This window comes from Equus asinus, chromosome X (assembly GCF_041296235.1).
Source record: "Equus asinus isolate D_3611 breed Donkey chromosome X, EquAss-T2T_v2, whole genome shotgun sequence".
NCBI classification, from domain to species: domain Eukaryota; kingdom Metazoa; phylum Chordata; class Mammalia; order Perissodactyla; family Equidae; genus Equus; species Equus asinus.
In genome coordinates this window covers 17386507-17414477 of record NC_091820.1, presented here as the reverse complement: position 1 = coordinate 17414477, position 27971 = coordinate 17386507, and the positions used below count along the sequence as shown (strand labels likewise).

At 40.2% G+C, this 27971-nt stretch overlaps 1 protein-coding gene across 3 annotated transcripts in view; it reads right to left on the bottom strand.

The window, feature by feature from the left end:
* Positions 1-27971, bottom strand: part of PHEX (phosphate regulating endopeptidase X-linked) — a 203005-nt gene that overhangs the window by 74003 nt on the left and 101031 nt on the right. The window lies entirely within an intron of this gene.

Below are 27971 nucleotides of genomic sequence, written 5' to 3'. Positions count from 1 at the left end.
TGCTGGAATGAAGAGTTGATGGCATCTGGAGCCCACAATACCAGGCCTGAACTGCCTCCCTTTCCCATCCACGGCATGAGGAAAATAAACCCCTTATCTGTCTGAGGCATGTCATCTTTTCCATTAGCTGTAGCCGAATGTAATCCAAACACACTCTCCTTTTCATCAGATGTAGTTAGAGAAAAAATAGTACCTACTTCATAGGGTTGTCTGCAAGGATCAGGATGACATTGCACGTAAAGCACTTTTTTATGCCTTGGTACAGAGTACATGACAAATAAATGTTGATTATAGACTACATAGAGAAAGGAGAAAAATTACTTCTTCCAAGAATTTGGAATAACTGTTGTGTGCCTGTTTGGAGGGTCTTTCAGGGGTGCCCAGGCAAGATTATATCCTTAACCAAATACTTGAACTCCCCTGTGAAATAATCTCACTTTCTTTAGTCATAGGTCCAATTTCATGAGGCCACACAAAGTGGCGAGAGAGAAAAGCTGTCAAAGCAACTCTGTGATCAATGGGGAGACAGATGTACCCACGATATCCTTGGAGCATGATGGAAGATTTCCTGAACAAAGCCAGACTCTAAGAAAGAGCCAGGAGAACCCAGGCTATTCACATCCCCCCAAAAAGTCTGAGGATTCTTTTGAAGGCCACTATTTGCACACCTCAGAAAACAGACATGAGAAAAATTATGAAAGCTAATTCTAGGAAAGATCAAAGAAAAAGGTCGCCATTTTGGTTTTCACCTTCCCCTCTTTTCTCTTTCCTGTATCCATTCCTACCAAAACCCACCAGTCCCTGGGTGTTTATACCACTTGTTCTCCAATCATACCCAAAGTGGCCTTTCCTAAGCAATACACTGCGCTCCAAAGTCATCTCCCCCTTCCTTCCTCCATCTATCAAAACCGTTATTCTCTCAAGGCAGCTAATCCACTGGGGCCTTAAACTAATTTCTAACAAAATATGAGTGACTAACAGCAATCTAACGTATTAGCTCTGGAGAAATATCAGTATTTAAAAGAGTAGTTCATTAACCAAAGGGATAAATACAATTTTAAGGAAGGTTTTTGTAGTTGAGAGAACCTTCTTTCTGATACTACTCAAATTAAGTCAACGGCCTATTCCACATAATCACCATTGTGTTCCCCACAAAGAACACAGTAGCAGGCACACAGCAAGTGATCAATGCTCAATAAATACTGAATCATATAATGAGTATTTTAGTTGGTAAACCCACTGTGATCAATGTCAACAATAGTATCAGAAAATGTGAAAGGTTATAGTCTAACATATGACCAAGAACATCATTCAGTGCTGTTCACATCAGGCACATTTCCATCTTACCACAGGAAAAAAAAGAAGAAGAAAAAAGAGAGACTTTGTGAGAAACTAGGGAATTTTCTAGAAAATAGAGCAATGTTTAAAATCCATTGGAAGTGATTCTTGACAACCAGAACTTTTTTTAATATAAGCTATTCCACTCAATCAACAAATACTTATTGAGAATACATTCTAGGCTCAGGACTCTCCTCGGGGCTAAAGAAGCATAAAAATATATAAATGATCCATGGCCTTACTGTATTTTTACAAAGAAACTGAGGAAAAATTTTCTATGACAACTTGCCATTATTGTGACTACAAAGTATCAGCAGTACCTTAATCTTCTAAGCCTCTCTCTTCCCCAGTTTCTTCATCTGAAAAATGTGGATAAATTTACTTCTAACACCAATACAGCGAAATAGAGAGTTTAAAGAAGTATTTGGATAATAAAGGAATCGGGAAAGAAAAAGTTAGATTACCTACATCAGGGGCGAGCAAACTTTTTCTGCAAAGGACCATATAGCAAATATTTTTGGTTTTGCAGGCCATGTGGTCTACCGCAACTGCTCACCTCTACTGTTATACCTGGGAAAGCAGCTGTAGATGATACATAAATAAATGGCCTTGGCTATGTTCCAATAAAACTTTATTTAGACACTAAAATCTGAATCTCATATAAGTTTTATATATCATGATATTCTTCTTCTTTTGATTTCTTTAAACCATTTAAAAATGTAAAACCCATTCTGAACTTGTGGGCCATACAAAAAAAGACAGCATGCCAAATATGGCCCGAGAGCCAAAGTTTGCTGGGCTGACACAGACAATTCAATGAGGGTAGATTGTTCATTGAGTTGCCTCAATTAATGTCACCACCTAGTATGCAGTAAGTGCTTAACAATGCTTGTCAAATTGATCCATGCTGAACAGTGTGGGGGGGGGCGGGGGGGTACATGTGCATGCATGGCTTAGCTACTTTTATTTGTTTTTGTTTTGCTCTTTGCTATTACTAACATGCACATGCAAAAAATCTTAATTGCTTGGGAGTTTATTGCTTGCCCTAAAGTCCTAGGGCTAGAACTTTAAAAATCACAATTAATTTCTGTGGAGATAACATAGAGTTCATAAAGTAAAGATTATTACTTTGAGAGAGACAGAGAATAGCTATTACAAATGAACTCAGAAAAACAAGGAACACTGAAAACTTAAGACACAACATGATTTAAACTCTCAAGTCACCCCTCCCTTCCAAGAATTTTGCACAAGGTACCCTACAACTTGATAGTGCTTTGGGGAAGAACAGAACCAAACACAATTCTGCTTTATTCAGTTGTGAGCTCTAAAGCAGCATATAATTTTTACATAGATGACCAAACTGATTTAAAGATTAGTTGACTGCTTTACTCCTGAATTTTCAAAGCCACTTAGTCTTAAGCTGATCAGTAGAAAGCAAGATGGAAAGCTCATTTGTTTTAATCCCCACTGACTTGGCTATTTAAGAGAATAAGGTAAATTCTCAAATGTCTTGCATGTATTACATCAAAGGAATTGCTTTAATCACTTAATTAAACAGTGTTGTGTTTCCTCTATGTAGTTAAGTCTCTCAGCATATTTTTTTCTCTTTTATTCATTTAACCAACATAAGAAAAAAAGGAAACAACTGATGATCAACTGCTCTTTTACAATTTATAGTGCAACTTTCTTAAGCTTTCGATGGCTTTGAAAGCTTCAGTCAGGTTTAACCACGCCAAGGCCTCATTTTCTCTGATGAGTTCTCTAATAACTACTAAACATCAATCAAAATTCTGAGCATTAAGCATCCGGAAGTTCAGGAGACTGTACATGAATTACACTATCCTTCAAAAACAATGGCAGTTTCCATAATGCCAAACAAATGATTGACCAGTGTAGATGTCTTCGCTGAAGATACTATCCTAAGCAGAGCTAATGGTATTGATGAAAATTAGCCTGGGGAACAGGCTTTAATATCCTTTGGGGCTATCTCCATCCCACAAATAGTAACAAGGCAGTTATCTGACAAATCAAATTTTATCTTCTCGATAAGAATGGCACTGATTTATTAGGAGCCTTCAAAAACTTTAATTCTGGAAATTGCTTTTGGGTGTGGTTCAAGGCTTAGGCATCTTACTGGTGCTGAGGATAGATAAGCACCCTCATGAATCAGCAGGTTTTGTAATTGCAAGTCACAGTTCTGATTTTAAAGAGCTGGAAGACAGGAATGCTCAGATTTCAAGTCTTCTATCCTTCACCCTGAGTAATGTTCCAGGATAGCAGACAATCCGCATTTCTCTCCTACATGGACAACATTCTAGGAATGTTCCAAATATTCCAAATTATAAACGAGCTCCATCCATCCATCCTCTCTGCTGAAAATACAAACTCCTTGTATCTTGGAGGTGGGCAGTTTTCCCAGTTTGAAAAAGGAAACTACTCAGGCATAGGTAAATTATACTTTAGCCATAACGGCACTAAACATCTCCTGGCGTCTTTGTGATGGTCCTCTGACTGGGGTGAGCACTGCACCCAACAGAGTTAAAGAAAGGAACCAACCTTTGGATTTTCTTAGTAATTAGACGGAGCAAGGAGTAGCAATAGAGTTAAGAACCCAAAACCATCCTATGATTAATCCATAAAACAACACATCCCCAAGGGTAGGGGCAACATTACCTTAAAAATAGAGGCAACTCTCACGTATTCCCTTTAAAACTGAATAGGAGAGTGGGCAGATCATATAATGTTTTTAAAAATCAATGTCTTTTTATTACTTTCAATTACCTGTAGTAAACTGCTCACAAAGTTTTTGCAAATAGAACAACAGCTGCTAGACCTGCTCAAATGAATATCCTAAGCCTCAATTAGCTAAATCCATTTATCCAGACATAGCCAAGATGCTAAAAGCCCAAGAGCTGGAACAATCCTATATTATAGTTAGGCTTTTATATAGTCCAAAGTAAATATTTTTCTCTGTACCACACACAGGTCTCTACAACGGGGGTCAGCAAACTACAGCCCATAAGCCAAAACCAGCCCACCACCTGTCTTTGTAAATAAATCTTTAGTGGAACACAGTGAAGGAATCCAGAATATTCCACTGTGGCATAAGAATTACTTTGAGCTGAAGGCATTTGAGAACCAGCAGGTGCAGGAAGAGACTTCCTCTGCACTCCCATTATCTGCCTAAAAGCAGAGCCTTCCAAAAAAATTCCACTGTCACAAATTCCCCTCCAGAGAGGCTTCCCACACCAGGGGGAAAGAATGACTCCTATCACCAGGGATGAGAAGTCAGCGCCAGGATGAAAAATTGCATGAACAGACCTTATTAAAACAAACCTTACCTTTCATTAGTTTCCCCCAAATATTTCTCAATCATTTCTCACCATTTATTGTCCCTTGAAATCCTAATTCCTTCAGCTTGCTAAGATGATATGTAAGACCCAAATTCTCAATGCTTCCTTGAGCTACATTTTCTGTGAGCTCTCACCTACTTAAGGGAATAAACTTTGTCTTTTCTCTTGTTAATCTGCCTTTTGTCAGTTTAATTCACAGGCCTCCAAACACTGAACCTAAAAGGATAGAGGAAAAACTTTTCCTCTCCAACAACAGCCATGCTCATTTGTTTATGTATTGTCTATGGCCACTTTCATGCTACAGCCACAGGGTTGAGGAGCTGCAACAGAGACCATAGGGCACACAAAGCCTAAAATATTTACTATTTGGCTCTTTGGAGAAAAAGTTTGCCAACACCTCTTCTACATAAGAGGTTCTCAAGTTTCTCAAAACTAGCAGTAAAGATGCCAAGGGAAAAATAAGGGACAAAAGTTAACCTTTCTGGACAGTCTCATCAAGATATAAACATGTGATTAAATTTGTAATAATGCTTCATGTTTTGTTGAGGCTAAAACTTGAATTTTAAAACACAGCCAGCATACAGATATCAACTGGAAATGGGAATTAATATCATGAAAAAATCAATGCACTTTTTGGGGAAAAGGAAAAAAATGCATCTAAATTATTAAAAGTCATTTTCGAATGTCAAGATTCAAAGGGCTTAGAAATGCACGTGTAACATCTAGTCCCTAACACCTAACATTTCTCAGATAAATTTAATCAGCTACTTAATTCTCCTTCAATTGTTAAATTACTTAATTAAACAGGAGGCAAGTTGGAGATTAACTTAAATAAACATATCCCATTCTCTCATCAACAGCTCAACTGAGTGGGAATTTTGTCATTCTTTCCATTAAGGTTTACCTCTGACATGAACAATTCTTTACTAGCCCAAAAATCTTCTGAACTACCTCCCTCACAATGTGGGGGAGAGACCAAATGAAATAACTGCTGAATTATTAAATTAGGCAAATATGAATTGTCATATCGTTTTTCTAAAAGAGGAGGATGCTATATAGGGTCAATGTCCATACATGTTGCTTGTTCCTTTGACATTGGAGTCCTCTAGTTCAGGGCTTCTCAAACCTTTGTTCTTGGACCAGCAGCATCGGCATCACTTGGGAGATTGCTAAAAATGCACATTGGTGGACTCACCTCAGACCTACTAAGTCATAACGTCTCTGAGTTGCAACCTAGGGATCTGCATTATAAAAAAAACCTTACCATAAAGCAGGGTTTCTCAACCTCAGCACTACTGACATTTGGGCCAAACTATTCTTATTTGTAGGGGTCTGTCCTCTGCATAGTGGAATGTTTAGGAGTATCTCTGGCCTCTACCCACTAGATGCCAGTAACTCGTCCCCTCACCTTCCCAGTTCTGACCAAAAATGTCTCCAGACCTTGCCAAATGTCCCCTGGGGATACAATATCACCCTGGGTTAAAAACCATTGCTGTAGGGGATTTTCACACATGTTAAAGTTTGAGACACTCTCTGCTCTAGATTGTGGTTCTTGCGAAGGCTTCTGGACCCACTTCAGAGAACCCCTGACACTTTATTATCCATTCATAAGAAAAGGACTCATCTACTCCTTCAACATCCCTTAGGCATTTCACTAATAGTCACCACTATTATGTCATTAGGAGCACTCTATGGAGAAAAACACCATGATCTTCTCTCTCACCAATTTTTGAATGTGCCTCAGGCACTGACAGTTCAACCTAATTTCTGGCCAATGCCACCTAAATCCTAGGATGATAGGAGCAAAGAATTAATCAACAATTAGAAAATGTTTTGCAACTATAAGTCATGATACAAATATACCCCCAAGATCTCAGAGATGTTGAGATTAAAAGTTCTAATAACTTTTCTCTCAGTAACTTGGCAAAATCAATTTTTAAGTACTTTGAGGCATCTAAAAAGCCATGTTAATACAATTACAGTTCACTGAAAAATTAGCATGCAATCCGGTTTGAAAGCTAAAATCAGTCATAGTAGGGTAATATTCCATTTAATTATAAAGATTAATTCAACCTTCATTTATTTATGCATGTGTTTGGACTTTTCATTTTTCACAGAACACTCGAGATTCAAATACCATCTGGTAGAATTGCCACACAAGTGTCAGTAGCATCTATGAGAGTTGCAGATTTCATTTCAAAGTAGAATTGATAAAAGGACAAGGGGAGGGAGGGAAAGAAGGGAGGTAGAGGTAATAGAGACTCAGTTTAAAAATGTTTGCCACCAAGCTGATGGGACTGCATCACCCGCTCTCCTTCGTTCCCTGACATGTCACCTGCACAAACGGTCCCAAATAACAAGTCCGGCCATCCCCATTTACTATATTTTCTGAAACAGCCAGGTGAAGATTCAAGTGATGATATGAACAACAGTGTGAACTCTAATTATGAATTACATCTACTGTATTTTTCAAAATGTATATTACAACCTCTTTAAAATATGGCCTTGGTGATTAAGTCACATGGTGATTAAGACTCTCTACTTTGGGAGATAGTGTCAAGACGGCGGCATAGGTGGGCTCTGAACTCACCTCCTCCTATGGACACAACAAATTTACAACTACTCTTGGAACAATTACCCCTGAGAGGGAACTGAAAATTGGATCAAAAGAACCCCCGCAACAAGGGATGGTGCTGAGGTGGAGGAGGCAAAAATTCCTTTCTGGAGAGAAAAAAGTCACTTTCGAGCCATGGTGCTTCACGGCCAGCTGGGAGCAATCCTAACATACAAAGCCTTCCCTGGAGGAGTAGGGAACCCAAGCAGGGGAGCGTTACCATAATAAGCAGCTTTTGGACTCAGCACAACTGAGATGAGGGTCTTAATATCTGGCTTTGCTGGCTATTAACAACAGTGTGGAATATACCCAGAAAAGCTATCAGACATAAGGGGAAAAAGCCTGCTTTTAAAGGGCCCATGCACAAATTCAGCTGTTTCAGAAAGCAACCTAAAATCACCAAAAAGAAAGGTGTACAGTCCTTTGGCGAAAAGAGACTCACCTGATAGGCTCTGGGTGCATCTTGGTGAGAGGTGAGACCTCTCGAGGGACTAAGACATTGGCAGCAGCCATTATTGTAACCTAGTGCAGGCATGCTGACACAGACCCTGGCAGATGCCATTAGAGTTGTTCCCCTGGCCTGTTAGCCCAGGGTCTGCTCCACTCACTAGAGCACAAATTTAATCCAGCTCAGCCAGGGCCGGCAGCCCACCCCAGGGACTGGCCTCACCCAACAGCAAGCCCTCAGGCATCTTGTGCGCCTGCATAGGTGGGGTGCCTGTAACCTCTGCATCTGAGTGAATAGGTCCACCTCTGCGGGGCAGGGCATATGCGAGGAGGGGGCCTGCATTGGTGGAGTGTGTGGGGCTATTGTAGTGGAGTGACTGAGTCTGCTTCAGTGGGTTGGGGCGCAGGCACAGGGCAGGACTGTGCGGATGGGGTGTTTGGCCCTGTAGGCAGTGGGGCTTGTCAGCTGCAGCAGACTTATGCTTCTCAAACAGCCACATAGGGGATCGGCCCCACCTTCCAAAGCTTGAAACCATTGGGTGCTCCCATGCCTGAGGCCAGCCCCACTCAGCTGCAATCCTGAGACAGCTGACAACAGCCTTTCAAGCTAGAGGCTTACAGCAATTGTAAGCCCCTGAGCCTAGCAACCAGCCATGCTAGGGGACCTACTCACTTAACAGAAAAACTGCAACAGGAATGTGCTATTAGACCTTGCAGCCAACTGTGCACCGAAGGGTCCACAGCAGCCACAGGCAGCTGTGCATTACAACCAGCTGGCCAGGGGGACAGCCTAGCCTCCCCAGGAACCTGCAGCAAGAACAACGTGCAGAAGGACACACATAGCCGACACAGGGACATTCCTGTAACATTTGGAACTGGTGACAAGAGGGAAGCACACTTCTGGGCTTCAAAAGGCATCTCTTACATAAGCCCACCTCTACAAGATCAGGAGTAGTAGCTGACCTACCTAATACATAGATATAAGCACAGAGAAATAGGCAAAATGAGGAGACAAAGGAATATGTTCCAAGTAGGAGAACAGGACAAAACCCTAGAAAAAGAACTAAATGAAACAGAGATAAACAATCTATGAGACAAAAGACTACAAACTAAGAGTCATAAGGATGCTCACTGATCTTGGGAGAAGAATGGATGAACTCAGTGAGAACTTCAACAAAGAACTGGAAAATATAAAAGAGAACCAATCAGAAATGAAAAATACAGTACAAGAAATGAAAACTTCACTAGTGGGACTCCAAAACAGAGTAGATGATACAGAAGAATGGATCAGCAAGCTGGACCAAAGACTAGAAGGAATCACCCAAGCTGAACATATAAAAGAAAAAAGAACAAGGACATTCTAAGGGAACTCTGGGACAACATCAAGTGCACTAACATCTGTATTATAGGAGTCCCAGAAGGAGAAGAGAGACACAAAGGGGCAGAGAATCTATTTGAAGAAATAATAGCTGAAAACTTTCCTAAGCTAAGGAAGGAAACAGACATTCAGGTACAGGAAGCACAGAAGAGAACCAAACAAGATAAACCCAAACAGGCCCACACCAAGACACATAATAACTAAAATTTCAAGAATTAAAGATAAAGAGAAAATCCTACAAGCTGCAAGAGAAAGGCAACAAGTTACATACAAAGGAAATCACATAAGGCTATCAGCTAACTTCTCAGCAGAAACCTTACAGGTTAGAAGGGAGTGGCACGATATGTTTAAAGTGCTGAAAGGAAAAAAGCTACAGCCAAGAATACTCTACCCAGCAAGGTTATCATTCAGAATTGAAGGAGAGATAAAGAGTTTCCCAGACAAGGAAAAACTAAAGGAGTTTATTACCAAGAAACCAGCCTTACAAGAAATGCTATAGGGACTCATTTAAGTGGAAAAGAGACGACAACAAATAGGAATAAGAAAATTATCAAGAAAAAATCAATGAAATCACTGATAAAGGCAAAAATACTGTGAAGGTAGCAGATCAACCACCTATGAAGCTAATGTGAAGGTGAAATGACAAATGTACTAAAATTATCTATTTCCATGGTAAGAGAGTAATGGATACACATGCACAAAGAAACAGGTTAGATATGACATCAAAAATATAAAATGTCAGAGGAAGGGAGTAAAAGAGTAGAGCTTTTAGAGAGAAGTCAAACTAAAGAAACCATCAACTGAATATAGATTGCTATATACAAAGGTTATTATATATGAACTTCGTGGTAATCACAAACCAGAAACCTATAAAAAAATACACAAAAAATTGAGAGAAAGGATCCCAAATATAATACTTAAGGAAGGCATCAAACCACAAGGGAAGAGAACAAAAGAAGAAAGGAACAGAGAACTACTAAAATATCCAGGAAAAAGTAACAAAATAGCAATAAGTACATTCTTCTTAATAGCTACTTTAAATGTCAATGGACTAAATGTTCCAATAAAAAGGCACAGGGTGGCTGACTAGATAAAAAAAAAACAAGAGCCATGGGGCCGGCCCCGTGGCCGAGTGGTTAAGTTCGCGCGGTCCACTGCAGGCGGCCCAGTGTTTCGTTGGTTCGAATCCTGGGCGCAGACATGGCACTGCTCATCAAACCACGCTGAGGCAGCGTCCCACATGCCACAACTAGAAGGACCCACAATGAAGAATATACAACTATGTACCGGGGGGCTTTGGGGAGAAAAAGGAAAAAATAAAATCTTAAAAAAAAAAAACAAGAGCCATATGTATGCTGCATACAAGAGATACACTTCTGACCTAAAGACACTCACAAACTGAAAGTGAAAGAACGGAAAAAGATATTCCATGCAAATGGCAATGAAAAGAAAGCTGGGGTAGCAATACTTATAACAGGCAAAATAGACTTTAAAACAAAAACTGTAGGAAGAGACAAAGAAGGGCACTACATAATAATAAAGGGAATAATCCAACAAGAGGATATAACACTTGTAAATATCTATGCACTCAACACAGGAGCAACTAAAGATATAAAGCAATTATTAACACACAAAAGGAGAAACAGACAGCAATACACTAATAGTAGGGAACTTTAATACTCCACTTACACCAACAGACAGATCATCCAAACAGAAGATCAACAAGGAAACTACACATTCTTTTCAAATATACAAGGCACATTTTCCAGGATAGGTCACATATTAGGCCACAAAGCAAGTCACGATAAATTTAAGAAGATCGAAATAATAGCAAGCATCTTTTCTGACCACAACAGTATGAACTAGAAATCAACTACAGGAAGAAAACTGGAAAAGCCATAAATATGTGGAGATTAAACAAAATGCTACTGAGCAACGACTGGGTTAATGAAGAAATCAAAGGAGAAATCAAAAAGTACCTGGAGACAAATGAAAATGAAAATACAACATGTCAAAATTTACAGGATGCAGCAAAAGCGGTTCTAAGAGAGAAGTTAACAGAAATTCAGGCCTACTTCAATAAAGAAGAAAAATCTCAAACAATCTAACAGTGCACCTAAAGGAGCTTGGAAAAGAAGAACAAACAAAGGCCAAAATCAGTAGAAGGAAGGAAATAAAAATCAGAGCAGAAAAAAATGAAATAGAGACTAAAAAACAATAGGAAAAAATCAATGAAACTAAGAGCTCGTTCTTTGAAAAGATAAACAAAAGTGGCAAACTTTTAGCTACACTCATCAAGGAAAAAAGAGGCAAGGCTCAAATAAATAAAATTAGCAAACAAAGAGGAGAAATTACAATGGACATCTCAGAAATACAAAAGATTATAAAAGAATACTACAAAAAGCTGTATGCCAACAAATTGCATAATCTAGAAGAAACAGATAAATTCTTAAAATCATACAACCTTCCAAAACTGAATCAAGAAGAAATAAAGAATTTGAATAGACCAATCGCCAGTAAGGAGATCAAAACAGTAATCCAAAACCTCCCAATAAATAAGAGTCCAGGACCAGACGGTTTCCCTTTGAATGTTCTACCAAACATTCAAAGATGACTTACCCATCCTCAAACTTTTCCAAAAAATTGAAGAGGAGTGGAGGCTTCCTAACTCATTCTACAAAGCCAACATTACCATGACACCAAAACCAGACAAGGATAACAGAAAAAAAAGAAAATTGCAGGCCAATATTAATGATGAACATTGATGCAAAAATCCTCAACAAAATACCAGCAAATCGAATACGATAATATATTAAAAAGATCATACACCATGATCAAGTGGAATTTACTCCAGGGATGGTTCAATATCTGCAAATCAATCAATATGATACACCGCATTAATAAAATGAAGAATGAAAATCACATGATCATCTCAATAGAGGCAGAGAAAGCATTTGACAAGATACAGTATGCATTTAGGATAAAAACTCTAAATAAAATGGGTATAGAAGGAAAGTACCTCAACATAATAAAGACCATATATGACAAACCCACAGTTAATATCATCCTCAATGGAGAAAAACTAAAGCTATCCCTCTAAGAACAGGAACCAGACAAGGATGCCCACTTTCACCACTCTTATCTAATATAGTATTGAAAAGTCCCACCCAGAGCAATCAGGCAAGAAAAAGAAGAGGGATTCAAACTGGAAAGTAAGAAGTGAAACTGTCACTATTTGCAGATGACATGATTTTATATGTAAAAAACCCTAAAGAATCCACCAAAAAACTTTTGGAAATAATAAATGAATACAGTAAAGTTGCAGGATACAAAATCAACATACAAAAATGATTTGCGTTTTTATACACTAAAAACAAAGTAGCAGAAAGAGAAATTAAGAACACAATCACATTTACAATTGCAAAAAAATAAAATAAAATACCTAGGAATAAACTCAACCAAGGGTTGAAAGACCTGTACACTGAAAACTATAAAACATTCTTCAAAGAAACAGAAGACACAAAGAAATGTAAAGATATTCTGTGCTCTTAGATTGGAAGAATTAACGTAGTTAAAATGTCCATACTTTCTAAAGCAATCTACAGATTCAATGCAATCCCTGTCAAAGTTTCAAGAACATTTTTCACAGAAATAAAACAAAGAATCCTAAAATGTATATGGAATAACAAAAGACCCTAAATAACCAAAGAGATCCTGAGAAAAAAGAACAAAGCTGGAGGTATCACACTCCCTCGTTTCAAAATATACTACAAAGCTATAGTCACCAAAATAGCATGGTACTGGCAAAGAAACAGACACACTGATCAACAGAACAGAATCAAGAGCCCAGAAATAAACCCACACATTTATGGACAGCTAATTTTGGACAAGGTAGCCAAGAACATACAATGGAGAAAGGAAAGTCTCTTCAATAAATGGTGGTGGGAAAATTGGACAGCCACATGCAAAAGAATGAAAGTCAACCACTATCTTACACCATACACAAAAATTAGCTCAAAATGGATTAAAAACTTGCATGTAAGACCTGAAACCATGAAACTTCTAGAAGAAAACAGTACGCTCTTTGACATGGGTCTTAGCAACATATTTTCAAGTACCATGTCTGACCAGGGCAAGAGAAATAGAAAAAATAAACAAATGGGACTACATCAAACCAAAAAGCTTCTGCACAGCAAAGGAAACCATCGACAAAACAAAAAGCCTAACAGTTGGGAGAAGATATTTGCAAACGATATATCTGATAAGGGGAGAATATCTAAAAAATATAAAGAACTCACACATCTCACCAAAAAAAAAGCTAACAACCCAATTACAAAATGGGCAAAAGACCTGAATAGACATTTCTCCAAAGAAGATATACAGATGGCCAACAGGCACATGAAAAGGTGTTCAATACTACTAATTATTAGGGAAACGTACATCAAAACTACAATGAGATATCATCTCATGCCTGTCAGAATGGCTATAATTAACAAGACAGGAAATAACGAGTGATGGAGAGGATGTGGAGAGAAGGGAACCCTCATACACTGCTGGTAGGAGTGCAAACTGGTGCAACCACTATGGAAAATAGTATGGAGATTCCTCAAAAAATTAAGAATAGAACTACCTTAAGATCCAGCTATTCCACTGCTGTGTATTTACACAAAGAACATGAAAACACGAATGCGTACAGATACATGCACCCCTAGTTCACTGCAGCATTATTCACAATAGCCAAGACTTAGAAGCAACCTAGGTGCCCAACAAGGGACAAACGGATAAAGAACATGTGGTATACATACTCAATGAAATACCACTCAGCCATAAAAAATGATGAAATCTGACCATTTGTGACAACACAGATGGGTCTTGACACTATTATGCTAAGCGAAATAAGTCAGAAGGAGAAAGTCAAATACCGTATGATCTCACTCATAAGTAGAAGATAAAAACAACAACAAACACACACACAGAGACAGAGATTGGATTGGTGGTTACAGGAGAGGAAGGGGGTAGGGAGGAGGGTGAAAGGGGAGATAGGCACATGTGTGTGGTGATGACTGTAATTAGTCTTTGGGTGGTGACTACGGTGTAATCTACACAGAAATAAAATATAATGATGTACACTTGAAATTTATATATTATAAACCAATGTCACTGTAATAAAAAAATAAAATGAAAAAATCTTTTAAAAAAAGACTCTCCACTTTTTTCATCATAACATCCATTCAATAGTCTGCCTTATATTGAATGACTGGGTTTTTTTTGAGGAAGATTAGCCCTGAGCTAACTACTGCCAGTCCTCCTCTTTTTTGCTGAGGAAGCCTGGGCCTGAGCTAACATCCATGCCCATCTTCCTCTACTTTATATGTGGGACGCCTACCACAGCATGGCATGCCAAGCGGTGCCATGTCCGCACCTGGGATCCAAACCGGTGAACCCCAGGGCGCCGAGAAGCAGAATGTGCGCACTTAACCACTGCACCACCGGGCCAGCCCTGAATGACTTCTAATTGCCAAATAAGCGCTGCAGACTGGAAAGCATCTTTTCAAATTTTTATTGAGTTATAACATACACAAAGTAAACAAATATTAAGTGTACAAATCAAAGATACTTTTAAATGCACACACACATGCCTGTGTTAGTAACTCTGAGATAAGATTTAAAAACATTTATAGCACCCAGAAGGCTCCCCTGGGTGCCTTACCAGTCAATAACCCCTCCACCCCCAAGATAACCACTATTCTGACCTCTAGGCTCCAGAGATTAGCTTTGCCTGTTCTTGAACTTCAAAAAAAGTGTGTACTTGTTGGTGTCTGGCTTCTTTCACTCAACAGTACATCTGTGAAATTCAATCCATGTTGTTGTGTGTAGCAGGAGTTGAGATACACAGTTTAATAAATTGCACTCCTGTCCTCAAGGAGTCCACAGTTGGTCACATATGGATAATGGGATGCCAAGAAAAAAAAGCCCACTAGAAGAATGGAGAGCATGGGATGGGACGTGAACAGAAGGACCTTATGAAAAGGTCATCTTCAAAGAGGACATCTCAGAGATAAACAGAATTAGTAACAATAGAAATAACATTTTTAATAATAACAAAAGTAATGCTCTTCACTGAACCCCTCCTATGGGCCAGGTACTGGGCTAAGTGCTTCACTTCCTCATCAGATCTAAATTTTACCTTAACTCCACCAGGTGGGTACAGACCATCCCCAATTCACAGCTGAAGGAGCTGAGACTCAGAAAGGGAAAATAACTCTCCCCAAGTCCTACAGGCAATAAGGGCCAAAACCAGCTTCTTAACCTGGATTAATTTAGCCTTAACCTGACTTCAAAAAGCCCACATGTTTTCCAAACATACACTGTCTTTTGAGGGATGAAAAATAATATTCTATTATATAAACATTATTCATTTTTATACATCCAAATGAACTGAATAATGTGTAATGTATAGACCACCTCTGCATCAGTAACCATATTCAACATGCCAAGACAAAAAACATTTTCAGCTGTAAGAATAGCAAGACACATCCAACTTTCTAAGAAGTTCTCTGTCCCTCCCTAAAAACCATACCATTGAGCTTTTGGTTCTGGACACAAGTGGGACTAAACTTTGACGGAGAGCCCCTGGCAGACCAAGACTTAGCTAAGAGGGGAGGTCAAAACTGAAAACAAAAGACAAGAAAGTATTTCCAGTCTGGAAATATCGGAACATCTATTGTTCAGACTAGTCAAGGTAAGGAGGTAAATGAGATTTCACCAGAAGAGAGGTTCCAGGGAATGGGACCCCAGGGAGAGAAGGTTGTTGATCTCATCGAGATTCACTGCCAAAAACTACCCCGAGAAATGGACACTATCGTGAGCATCCCTGGCCCAAGGATTTCTGGCCCTCATCCTCCCATTTCCAAAGAGGAATAACATCTTTCCCTTAGGGACCTTTGCACCATCACAAAGACAAATGAGAGCCAGTTTCGGTTTTGAATCAGTTAAACTCAAAACTTTCCTGAAACTCAACTTTGACTGGCTTTGGGTTTAGAAATGCAGGAACATACCATACGCAGCAGACCAAGAACCTTGTACCTTACCCCAGAAGCCCATGAGGTAAAACACGAGCCTTCTGAGAAATGAGTCCTTGGTTCTGAATTTGGATCCCCCAAAACCGACAGCTTGATCCTGCAATATCTGCTGTCAGAATATATTATCAGCAACATATAACTTTCTGCTGCCATAATATCCATACCTATGGGTATCACACATGTCAATGTGAATTGCATGGATCCAAGTGCTCTGATGCTCTCTGTCTCTCAGATAGCCAGAATACCGGCCTCCATCCCTTCAGACTAAACTCCAGAGGTGAGTCCTGGAAGACAGATAAAGGAAATGCAACCCAAAGCCACCTGCTGCCTCCACAGTTCAGACCTGGTTATTTATTCTGGGATGCCCATGGGCCACATTTTTGAACAAATCCCAGCTCTGTTTTGCTCTACCTCTGAAAAGGTAGTCTAGGGAAGGAAATCAGAAATGCCATCCATACTCAAGGCAAAGCAATGAGCCACAGCCAAGGGACAACGTGGGCTGTTTGTAAACAGCAGGCTAAATGTCATCATCAATTATTCATCATTCAACAAAGCCATCGAGTAACCTCTTACAAAACCACTTAATTCTTACTCAAGATTCAGCCCAACAAGAGAGAAGAGCAAAAAGGTGTTGGTCAAAAACTTGAGATTAGGAATGCTCTAGACCAGGTCAGCAAGCCATGGCCTGCAGGTAAAATTCCAGCTGCTGACTGTTTTTGTAAATAAACTTTTATTGACACACAGTCATGCCCATTAGTTCACATATTGTCTATGGCTGCATCCATGCTACAACAGTAGATTTGAGTCACTACAGCAGAGACTACATGGCCTGCAAAGCCCAAAATATTTACTATCTGGTTGTTTACATGAAAAGTTTGCCAATTCCTGCTCTACACTCTCACTATTCAAAGTGTGGTCCAGGGGCATCAGCCTCACCTGGGAGCTTGGTTGAAACGCAGAATCTCAGGCTCCAATCCAAACTTACTAAGAATCTGCATTGTAACAAGGTCTCTGGGAGACTGGCATGCACATTCAAGTTTGAACAGCACTATTCTAATAGGGCTCTGCTTCTCAAACTTGGCTGCTTATTGGAAACATCTGAGGAGTTTTTTGGTTTTGCTTTTGGGTTTTTTTTAAATACTAATGACCTGGGTCTGAGGTAACTCCAGGCTTGAAAGTTTGCAGGAGGTGCCAACTCCTCCTCACAAGGCCATGTGGCATGCCACATAGCTCTTGCTCTCATTAGATGCTGATAGAGGACACTCAAATAAGCAACCAATGCTTAGGGAGGGTTTGGGAAGAGGGTAGAGAAAAGGAGGGAGAAGAGACTTTCTCCTTTTCTACCCTGTCAAGTTTTCTCATTTCAAAAATGCTCTCTCCAATGAGCTCCTTTTCTGTGAGTAATTTTCAATAGAAATCAGAAATTACTTTGGACAACTCACAGGACCTCACTAGAACATGACTTACTACAGATCTATATAAGCTATTCTGCCAAACCCTAACTTTCATTTTCAAAAGGCTGGAAGAATAAGCCAAATTATTACATAAACTTGTAAATTTGTTTTACAACTTAACATCAGAATTAAGCAAAGGCTATGTTCTGCGACCCTAAAGAACACAACTTCAGTGCCGTCCTTGACTCTGCTCTGCTCTGGGACAGGTCCATTTGGCTCATTAGTTTAATCCTTACAGACCCCTGGAGAAGGTTCTCGTCAGCCTGCACAGTGACTTCAGTGCTGGGAACACTGGAATATACAAAGGTGGCAGATCTGTCCCCTTTCCCTTAGGTCAGCAAGGACACAGAGTGAAGCAGGGCCCTTCCCAACGCTGAGAGTCTTTGGCTATAAAGTACAGAAAGTCAGTGTCAGGGGTGCCTATACTGAAACTTAAGTTTATTTACTAGGGAATTCAAATGTAAAACTGGAAAAAAATGATTTGTCCACTAGGATGGGGTTGGGTCCCTTACAACCTAGTCTAGTTCTGGGCCCTAAAACCTAGTAGGAATTTCTTACACCTATGCAGGAAGGTCCCCCAGCCTGAGGCTGAGTCTTTTCCCCAACACAGTTCAGCAATAATTAGGTCCACTCAAATAGTTCTATGAGTAAATGTATATACTGGTCTTGAACTAAGCAGAAAAAAAAATCAGTCAATAATAGGAAACAATCTCACCAACTAAACAGAAAAGTAGGAAAAAAATTTAATGACACTCAGTGGTCAGGTGTTAAAGAGAGCGGGTAAAGATAGTTCAAAATCCTCAAATGTAAACAATGAAAAACTGAAAACAGATGAGAGAGGCAAAGGGTACAGATTATAGGTAGGTAGTTTCCAAAGATGGCTGCCAACAACACCTCCCCTCCCCCTGTGCTCGCACTGCACACACCTCACGTCAAGAGATGGAGTCTTTCTCCTGCCCCTGAATACGGACTGGCCTTGTCCCTGGCTTTGGTCAAGAGAATGTACCACAAGAAACATTCTGAGACTTCTGAGCCCAGACCTTAAGACGACCAGCAGCTTCTGCTTCCTTCCTCTTGGAACCCTTAGCCCCCCTGTAAGAGTACCACAGTACCCTGCGGAGAAAGAGGCCACGTGAAGAACACTGAGGTGGCAGACACAAGTGAAGAAGCCACCTCAGACGTCCAGGCATAGCCACCATCTGACTGCAACTGCCCAGAGACTCAAGGTGAGACCAGCAGACGAGCCACCCACCCGAGCCCCAGCCAACCCACAGAATCATTAGACATAATGAAATACTTGCTGTTTTAAGCCACCAGGTTTTGGGTGGTTTGTTACGCAGCAACAGATAACCCAAACACAGACCACTGCAGCAGGTGAGTCATTCTACCTGCATGAAGAAAATTAAAATATGCTCTCTTCCCTCTGGCAATCTCTGACTGATCCAGAACCGAAACAAACAGCACGAAACTCCAAAACCCTCTATGAGGAATCAATCCTTCCATAAATTCCATTTTAAAAGAAAAGAAATTTTGCTAATTTGAAACGTCAAGAATGATAATATCTAAAATCAAAATGAAGTTTATTTTGCAAAGTTGTCAGTGCTTCTATCAGAATACTTTGGTCATGCCATTTCTTCCGAGCACTGCTTCCTCCAACTTTCCTAACCCCAAATGTTTATCTTTTTTCCCCCCAGTTTCTTTCACTTTTTCTTCTCTTGGTATCAGGCTGTTTCTCCAGTTCACAAATAAGATTCTGTCAGAAGTGAATTTGCTGTCACACCCTCAGCCTGTCTTTACCCAGTATGCTAAGGTCTAGAAAATGACAACTCAGAAGACCGGGTTAAATACAATTTCTCTCTCTTCACCCATTTCCCACTATCTGCCTGTCCGGCCCTCGGGTTATTAATGGAACTGACATTCCTGTACAACTGACTGAGCAGGACCAGCAGCCAGATAAGAAGGGAGCTGCTGACAGCAGCAGACACCACCCCAGAGATAGCAGATAAGCAGACACATCGTAGCTATTAGCTTCATCTTGGGCCAAAGAGGAGGAGCATCACAAAATATACACAGAGAACTCAAACATTCCTCATGGACTCTTTTCTCGTGAAATAAAAAATCAATATATCAAAACTAATTCTTTTTATTAAACCAAATATGTATTTTTAAGTGAATTTCTAATATACTCGATATGAATTTGGACCAAAATATAATAAAGACAGGCATTAAACCGCCCCTAGTGATCCCATTAATAAAAGTAATAAATATTCTCCATAATTTTTAAAAAGCAGCTCTCTGCTTTGGGCCTCTGGAATTTCACTCTGAGGCTATTGTGGTATTTCCCAGTTGCTTTCTAAGTCCTACCACCAACAAATCCCTCAATCCAAAGTAACTCCTAATATACACTTAAAAACTAAATACTTCTACAGCGCCACATCTAAATTGTTACTGCTTGCTGACATTGTCAAAATTTTTAAATATTTACTATTCCAAGTTTCACCTTTTAATATAGTTCCATTGTTCCACATTGTTCAAATTAGTTCTGTTCCTCGACACTAGCATTGTTTTCTTTTAATGTATGGAAAGGTCATACACTGGTTATACGCTTATTCATATTCTTGATGATCAACATTGAGAATGCAACACTACAGAAATTTTCAAAAACGATAGAGTACATATTACATGAATGTCCACTAACATGAGCTAATGTCCCTTACAAACGATAATTCACATCAACCCCTCACCCATATGTCTGCACATTTGCTTATCACCGAAACTCTGTATTTCAAGTTGGTTAGGAGCCTCTCTCCTCCCTCAAGACAAATAAAAAGTCAATATATTGCTCATTGGTGGAAGAACTAATTAAGGCACTGATTTATAAATTGTTCAAAACAGTTAGTGATTAAAGAGAAGTCAAACATTAAAGAGGATATCTTGTTGTGCCGGGAAGCAAAGATGCTGTCAAAAACAACTGGAGTCATGTCAAAATTCCCTAAAGGAAGAGCCTCAAGTTGGCCAATATATAACAATTTGAGCCAAAAATAAAATAACGATTGTAACGAATTTAAACAAATCAAACACATAAAATTCCCTGAGTTCATCACGACACTAAAAAACTGCTTTGGAACCTTTGGAAGTACTAGGGCACCAACTCGTGAAAATTAATAAATAAAGAGAAAAACAGAAACTTATGCTGCCTTTCAGCAGTTTATATCAGTTTATAAACTATGTGTCAGCATAATCAAGTGGTTGATGAGACAAAATTCTTTTGTATAGAAAAAGTCCAGCTAACAAATACAGAAAGAATGATAGACTTTGAAAATCACCAGTTGCAGCCCCTAATGAATTCATGTATCTATTCAATAATATGAATGGCCACAAAAACTACTAAAACAGTTTTCAACCCTGGCTGCACATTTGTACCTCCTGGGGAACTTTAAAATATGCTGATGCCTGGGTCCCACCCCTAGAGAGTCTGATGTCATTGGTCTGGGGAGTGGCCTGAGCATTAGGATTTTTTAAGCTCCTAGGCTGATTCTAAGGCATAGCCAAGAGAGAGGATCTCCGCCCACCGGAGGTGAAAGGTTGATGGGGAAGTTAAAATGGCAGGATCAGGCTGACAACACCTGAACTCTTCAGTGGAAGTGGGACAACCTGACATCGTGTGCCTCTTGGTGGACTGCAACAGGAAGCACAAAGCACTGCCCACAAAGTCTTCTCGCCTAAAGAAAACTGAACCTGAATCTAACCAAACCTCTAAATTTCACTACCAATTTATAGGAAATGCAAGGAACAAAAGAATATGTTAAAAGACAACAACAGGATATAATCAGCCAAATCAAGATTGTTGAAAATTCTACCAAATAATACAATTTCTAAAACAAATTTCATGGATAAAGGGGAGCGGAGCTCTTAAAATTTTAAACACCTTAAAAGATGGACCTATTAACTGCAATATGTATACCTTGTTTGGATACTGATTTGAGCCACCTGTTTAAAATTTTTTTGAGATAATTACAGCAAATTGCACACAGGTTACTAATTAATGAGGTATTGTTGTTAAAATTGTTGGGTATGTTAAGGGCATTTTAAAAAATCCTTATCTGTTGGAGATACATACTGACATGTTTATAGTAAAATAATGTCTGGAATTAGCTTTAGAATTCTTAAGCATAAAAACAGTTGAGGTGGGGAGTAGATGAAATCAGAATGGCAAATATTGCTCACTGGTGAGGCTGGGCGATGAAGACGTGGGGGTTTCTTATGTACACTTGTCCACATTTAAAAATTTCCATAATAAAATATTTTAAAATATTGAACAGAATCAAGGTTAATAAAAGTCGACTTTGTACCTCGAACCCAAGAAAAACAATATAATTCACATCAACCTTTCTTTCCCAATTTTAGGAGACTGTAATGGAACATTACATTATTTGGTGAGGGAGAAATAAGAGGAAACTTAGGAAAAAATGAACATGTCATCTTACTAATTCCAAGCATTTGCTCTTCGCTAGTCACTGTATATATACTACTTGTTTAATCCTCCCAAACACTGTGAAAACAGGAGTATATTTCTCATTTTGTGGGTGACGAAACTGAGGCCCCCAAAAATGTGCATCTTAGCTACGTGTTTGGTGGAGCCATGCTTTTTACTAAGGACTGTTCAATGGCCAAAGAAGGGAGTGCCAAGCCACGTTAGGTTCTGAGCACACAAGAAAAAACCAGCCAGCCACAATTCTTCCCCTTACAAGGGTCACTTCAATTCAATAATCTTTATTTTGGGGGCAGAGTTTTTCAATTATGAATAAACACTATGATGCTATTTCAAAAGTTCTGAGAACATAGGAAAGACCTCACTATCAGAAATGCTTATTCTCTTTGCAAGACTATAAACAGGGAAATGGATTAAAAAGGATGAGTGGATATATGTTACAACATGGATGAACCTAGACAACATTACGCTAAGTGAAAGAAGCCAGACACAAAAGGCTACATATTATATGATTCCATTTATATGAAATATCCAGAATAGGTAAATTCATAGAGACAAAAAGCAGATTGGTGGTTGCCTGAGGCTGGTGGAAGGAAAGAACGAGGACTGGCTGCTTAATGGGTATGAAGTGTCCTTGGGGTGATAAAGATGTTTTAGAACTACATAGAGGTAGTGGTTTCACAATATTGTGAATGTACTAAATGCCATTGAATTATACACTTCAGAATGGTTAACTTTATGTTATGTGAATTTCACCTGAATAAAAAAAAAATAAGAAAAAAAAGGATGAGAAGATAAGGGAGGAAAGAACTATGCAAACAGAAATGGCAAAGATTTGAAAGTTGTTTGGAAAAAAGACAACAGGATTTGAAGCCTTATGGTCGGCTGGGAGAGAAGATTGAGATCTCTGGTTTGGGAATCTGAATAGCTGGCTACACCCCATGGAACCATGTAACTTGCACTGAGGATATACTGGACCTTAGGAAAAATGGGAGCCCAGTGAATGTTTCTTCAGTTTCATTGAGTTTCCACTTTTTAATAGAACAATAGACTAGTAAATCAGGGAAAGCTCTAAACACAGTATAACTAGATTATATCAAAGCACTGCTTCCTATCCCATGATCTCTTTGCAGGCAAAATGGAGAAATCAGAAGACAGTTCCATGGAATTGTGCAAAATAGAACTGGACTAAAAACCTATTGGTTAGTGAATTGATTAGCACCTAACAAAAGACCTGCCACAGAGCAGGTTCTCCATGAATCTGCTCAGTAGATGAATCTGGAAGGAGTCTCCAAAGGATGAGCAAATAGGCAGATTCCAGTTTCACTGTGCGAGCATGGTCATTAATAACCCAGAAACACAAACCAAAAAGCAGATTTATCAAATCATGAATGATACAGAGGTTGAGACAGTAGTTGATACACTGAGTGACAGATGAGATTTTTAAAGGTCTTTTGGGATGCCATTCTGCAGAATTAGTCTGAAATTTGGGGGGAAAGCATTATGCACAAGGTGTTTATCATAGTCATATCAGCAATAACACAACCTAAATACCCAACCATGGAGAAATGTTTACATAATCTCCTGTACAACCATTGGAAGAACATGCATTAAGAGTGAAAATTCTTTTATAAAGAATATGTAGTCATAGGAGAAATGGTTATTATATAAATGTTAAGAGAAAAAAGAAGGAATCAAATTTATATCTAAAGTATTATTCAAGCCTATGTATAGGGAAAAAACCAATGTAATACATCAAAATGTTAGCAGTGGGTATGTTTGGATGATGGGACTAGCAATGATTTTTGTCTTTCTACTCTTTTACTTTACCTTCCAGATATTCTTTAATGAGCATAGATTTTTTTATAACAAAAATAATAAACATACAGAAGATCCAGAAATACATCTTTTAAAAGTCAGAGCCATGAACCAAATCTAAATAGATTTAGTAAGAATAAATGTGAAGTTCTGGGATGAGGGTTTAAAAAAAAGCCAAGTTTAGGACTGGAGTAATAGGGCTTAACAACAGTTCCTGTGGAATTAAAAAAAAAAAAAGACTTAGAAATTAACTGACTGTAAATTCATTATGAGCCAACAGTGACATGGCTGAGGGGAAAAGATAGCCATAGTATAAACCTCGGATTTCTTAATATAATTTGTATGCAAAACAAAGGCAGTAATAATATTCCCATTGTGCTGTGTGAGTTGGACTATATCTAGAATATTGTGTTCAGCTTTGAACTTGAGCTTTAAAAAAAGATGTTGAAACCTGGAGAGCAGCCAGCAGGATGAGGCATCAGAACCACAGCAGAGAGCAGTGATTCCCACACTTTGGCTGCATCAGAATCACCCGGAGAGCTTATTAAAATGCAGATGCCTGGGTCTTCTCCCAGAGTTTCTGATCCTATAGATCAGAATCTGCATTTCTAGCTAGCTCCTAGGTGATGCTGATGCTGCTAGTCTGAGGACCACACTTAGAGACCCACTGGCATTGTGAATAAAAGCATAGACTGTGAAGCCAGACTGTTAGGCACGGAGTGTCAGCTCTTCCACCCAGTGGCTGTGTGACCTTAGGCAAGCTTGCTTGCCCTCTCTGTGCTTCAGTCTCCTCATCTGTAAAATGAAATAATTTGACCTACCTCATATGGATATCATGACATTGAGGTAGTTAATATTTGTAAAGCATTTAGAACATCTAGCCTGGCATATAATGTTTGTTAATTTAATGAGGAACCCTGGCTATGTTTCATCTGAAAGAGAAAAATATTTAAACATCTTCAAATACTGGAAGGGCTCTTATGTGGAAGACATATTCTGCATAGTTCCTGAGAACAGACATAGCGTCAAGGGGTTGAAGTGACCAAGAAGGAGCCTTCGGCTCTACATCAAAAAACTCACTTAATAAACATTAGCTAGTTCTAGTAACACAGCCTCGGTGCAAGGGGATTTTCACTTGTAATCACCTAGAGTTCTCAAAGCGTTGGCCTCAGATCAATACCATCACCAAGAACTTGTCAGAAATGCAAATCCCTGGGCCCCACCTCAGAGCTACTGACTCAGAAACCTTGGGTGCAGAGCCTGGAAATTCGTGTTTTAACAAGCCCTCCAGATGGTGCTGATGCACCTCAAATGTGAGAACCAGTGACCTATAGCATCACCCAAAACAATATTTCCATGAGGCTCTAGAATACCAAAACTCAATTACAGTAAACTCACTCCAATAAGGTATCAGGTATAACATGCCTTTGATAAGTATATGCAGCAAACTCCTACTTCCACCAAATATTTGCCTTTGTGTTTAAAATACATTTGTTGTTAGTGCCATTGAGTTGATTCGGATTCCTAGCGACCCTGTGCACAGCAGAGCAGAACCCTATCAGGCCTTTTTGCGCCATCCTCTCACCTTCCAGCGCTCTACCAGACAATGCTCCACTGCTATTCATAGGGTTTTTGTGGCCAATTTTTTCAGAAGTGGGTGGCCAGGTCCTTCTTCCTAGTCTGTCTTAGTCTGGAAGCTCCAATGAAACCTGTCCCCCATGGGTGACCCTGCTGGTATTTGAAATACCCGTGGCATAGCGTCACAGCAACATGGAGCCACCACAGTATGGGTGGTTGGTTTCCTGACCAGAAAACGAACCCAGGCTGGGGCAATGAGAGCGCTGAATCTTCACCACTGACCACCAGGGCTGGTTTTAAAATATGTATCACAAAGATAATGCTGAATTTGGTCAAAACCAGAAAATCCAAAATCCACAGAGAGAAAAGCAATGTACCACTCCCCCTCATCACCCTCTCAGCAGGGGCTGCTCACTATTAACTGCCCTGCAGGGGTTGGGGGTGAGGCAGTAAAGAAAAGCCCAGTGTTCTGACATGGAGCATCAGAGCACCTGAGGGGTGAGAGGGACCTCAGAGACCATGGTTTTATGTCACCCACCTTCCTAACCCAGACGAAAACACAATGACCCGGATACACACATAGATCCTCACTTCCCATCTCTCTCCTCTGGCCAGCCAGTGAGGCCAAAGTTTCCCCTCTTGCACAGGACAGCAGTTTGGAAGAAACAGCTGAACACACTTAGCCTTTCTCATGCTCCAGGCGCTCTTCTAAGTACCTTAGGTATATTAACTCCTCATAACAAATCTCTGAGGTAGGTACCAATCTCCCCATTTTACAGACATGAAAACTGAGGGTCAGAGAGGTTAAGTCATTTCCAAAGAGTCACACAGCTAATAAGGGGTAGACGTTGGCTCTGAGCCTAGGCAGTCTTTCTCCAGAGTCTTAACCTCTGTAATTTCCATTGAGGCCACAGTGAGGGAGAGGAAATACAAGTAGTAAGGCCACTACCTTGGCCTGTATGTGCGTGTGAGAGAGATGGAGAGACATGGAGCCAGAAAGTGCCAGCAAACTCAAGATGGCAGCATCTATGAGCCAGGGATCTAGAGGGAGTGGAGCAAGGATCCCAAAAGATGGTTTATATGCTGTTTTGTCAGTCCCCGTGTGTCCCTGGGTGAGTACTGGAGTGGAGGCAGGAGCTGGGGTGACTGCATTCTTCAGAAGTTATGCAAACAGGCTTGAATCTGTAACAGGGAAGGGCAGGAGACAGTTTGACAAAAGCCCTTCCCTTTCTTTTCTTCTACAAAACAATTTAAAAGGAATAGGAGATGAAGCAGGAGGGAAGCTACCAAGGAAAAGTGACAGCTGGATGCAGAGTTGTTGGGATCAGTAAGTAAGGAAGAGCCAGAGGAAGCCCTGCCCACAGGCTCCAGGGACACGGGCAGTGAGCAGGAAGAGAGAAGGGGCAGAGTGGGCATTCCCCAGGTCAGGTGTCCCCACACAGTGTGTTTGGACTCCTTTGAGGGTCCCTCCGCTAGACTCCCAGGACCACTTTGTGTCTCCATTACATTAACTCCTCCCCATCTGCCTGGCACCCGTGTCACTGTTGTGCTCTCCTAAGAGTGTGCAAGCCATTGCAGAAAAAGGACTGCAGCTGATCTTCTCTGAATCCACAGCTCCTGCTCCAGCACCTGGCACATTATCAGTTCTGGAAATGTTTGTGGAATTGAATTTGCTGAAGTGGTGCTAGCATCCAGATGCAGTGACATGTGTTGTCACCTTAAGGCGAGGAACGATGAGAAGAATGCATACCCCAGGAGCTGTGTCCTAGTTAGAGAGTCCCCAGGAGCAGACCACAAGACAAGGATTTGAGTGCAAGCAGTTCATTGGGGAGGTGAAAGAAACACCAAACACAAGTGGGGGACTGGGAAAGGGAGCAGAGAAAGACAGGCAGTCAACAAGGGGATCTTACTGAGCCAGCTGTCAGTGTGAGCAACTGGAGCTTACCCCACTGGGGAAACTCCAGGAGCTCTGCAGAACACGCACCCAAGGGAGGAGGAAGCTGGGGCACATACATGGCAACTCTCACCAATCATTGGTGTGCTCATTCCCCAGGCCTTTGGGCCCTCTGTGTGAGTGGCATAGTGGGCTCCAGGGGGAAGCGAAAGCTCTTAGACAAAATGCAGGTGCTGGCAGCTGGAAGTCAAATAGGTGTGCAGTGAAATGGTAATTGCAAGGGCAGTGGTCCACTCCCTGAGCTCAGCAGCTCTGGGGTGATCCCAAGAATTTGCATCTCTAACGAGTCCCCAGGAGAGGCTACTGCTGCTGGTCTGGAAGCGCACCTTGAGAACCACTGGGCTGGGGATGTGGGCAGGGCACAACATGGTACAGACTGGATACCTGGGGAAAATCCAATACTTAGGGTTGGGCAGAGCTTAAAGATAAAGGAAACCAGAATGTCACCCTAAAATATGCTTCT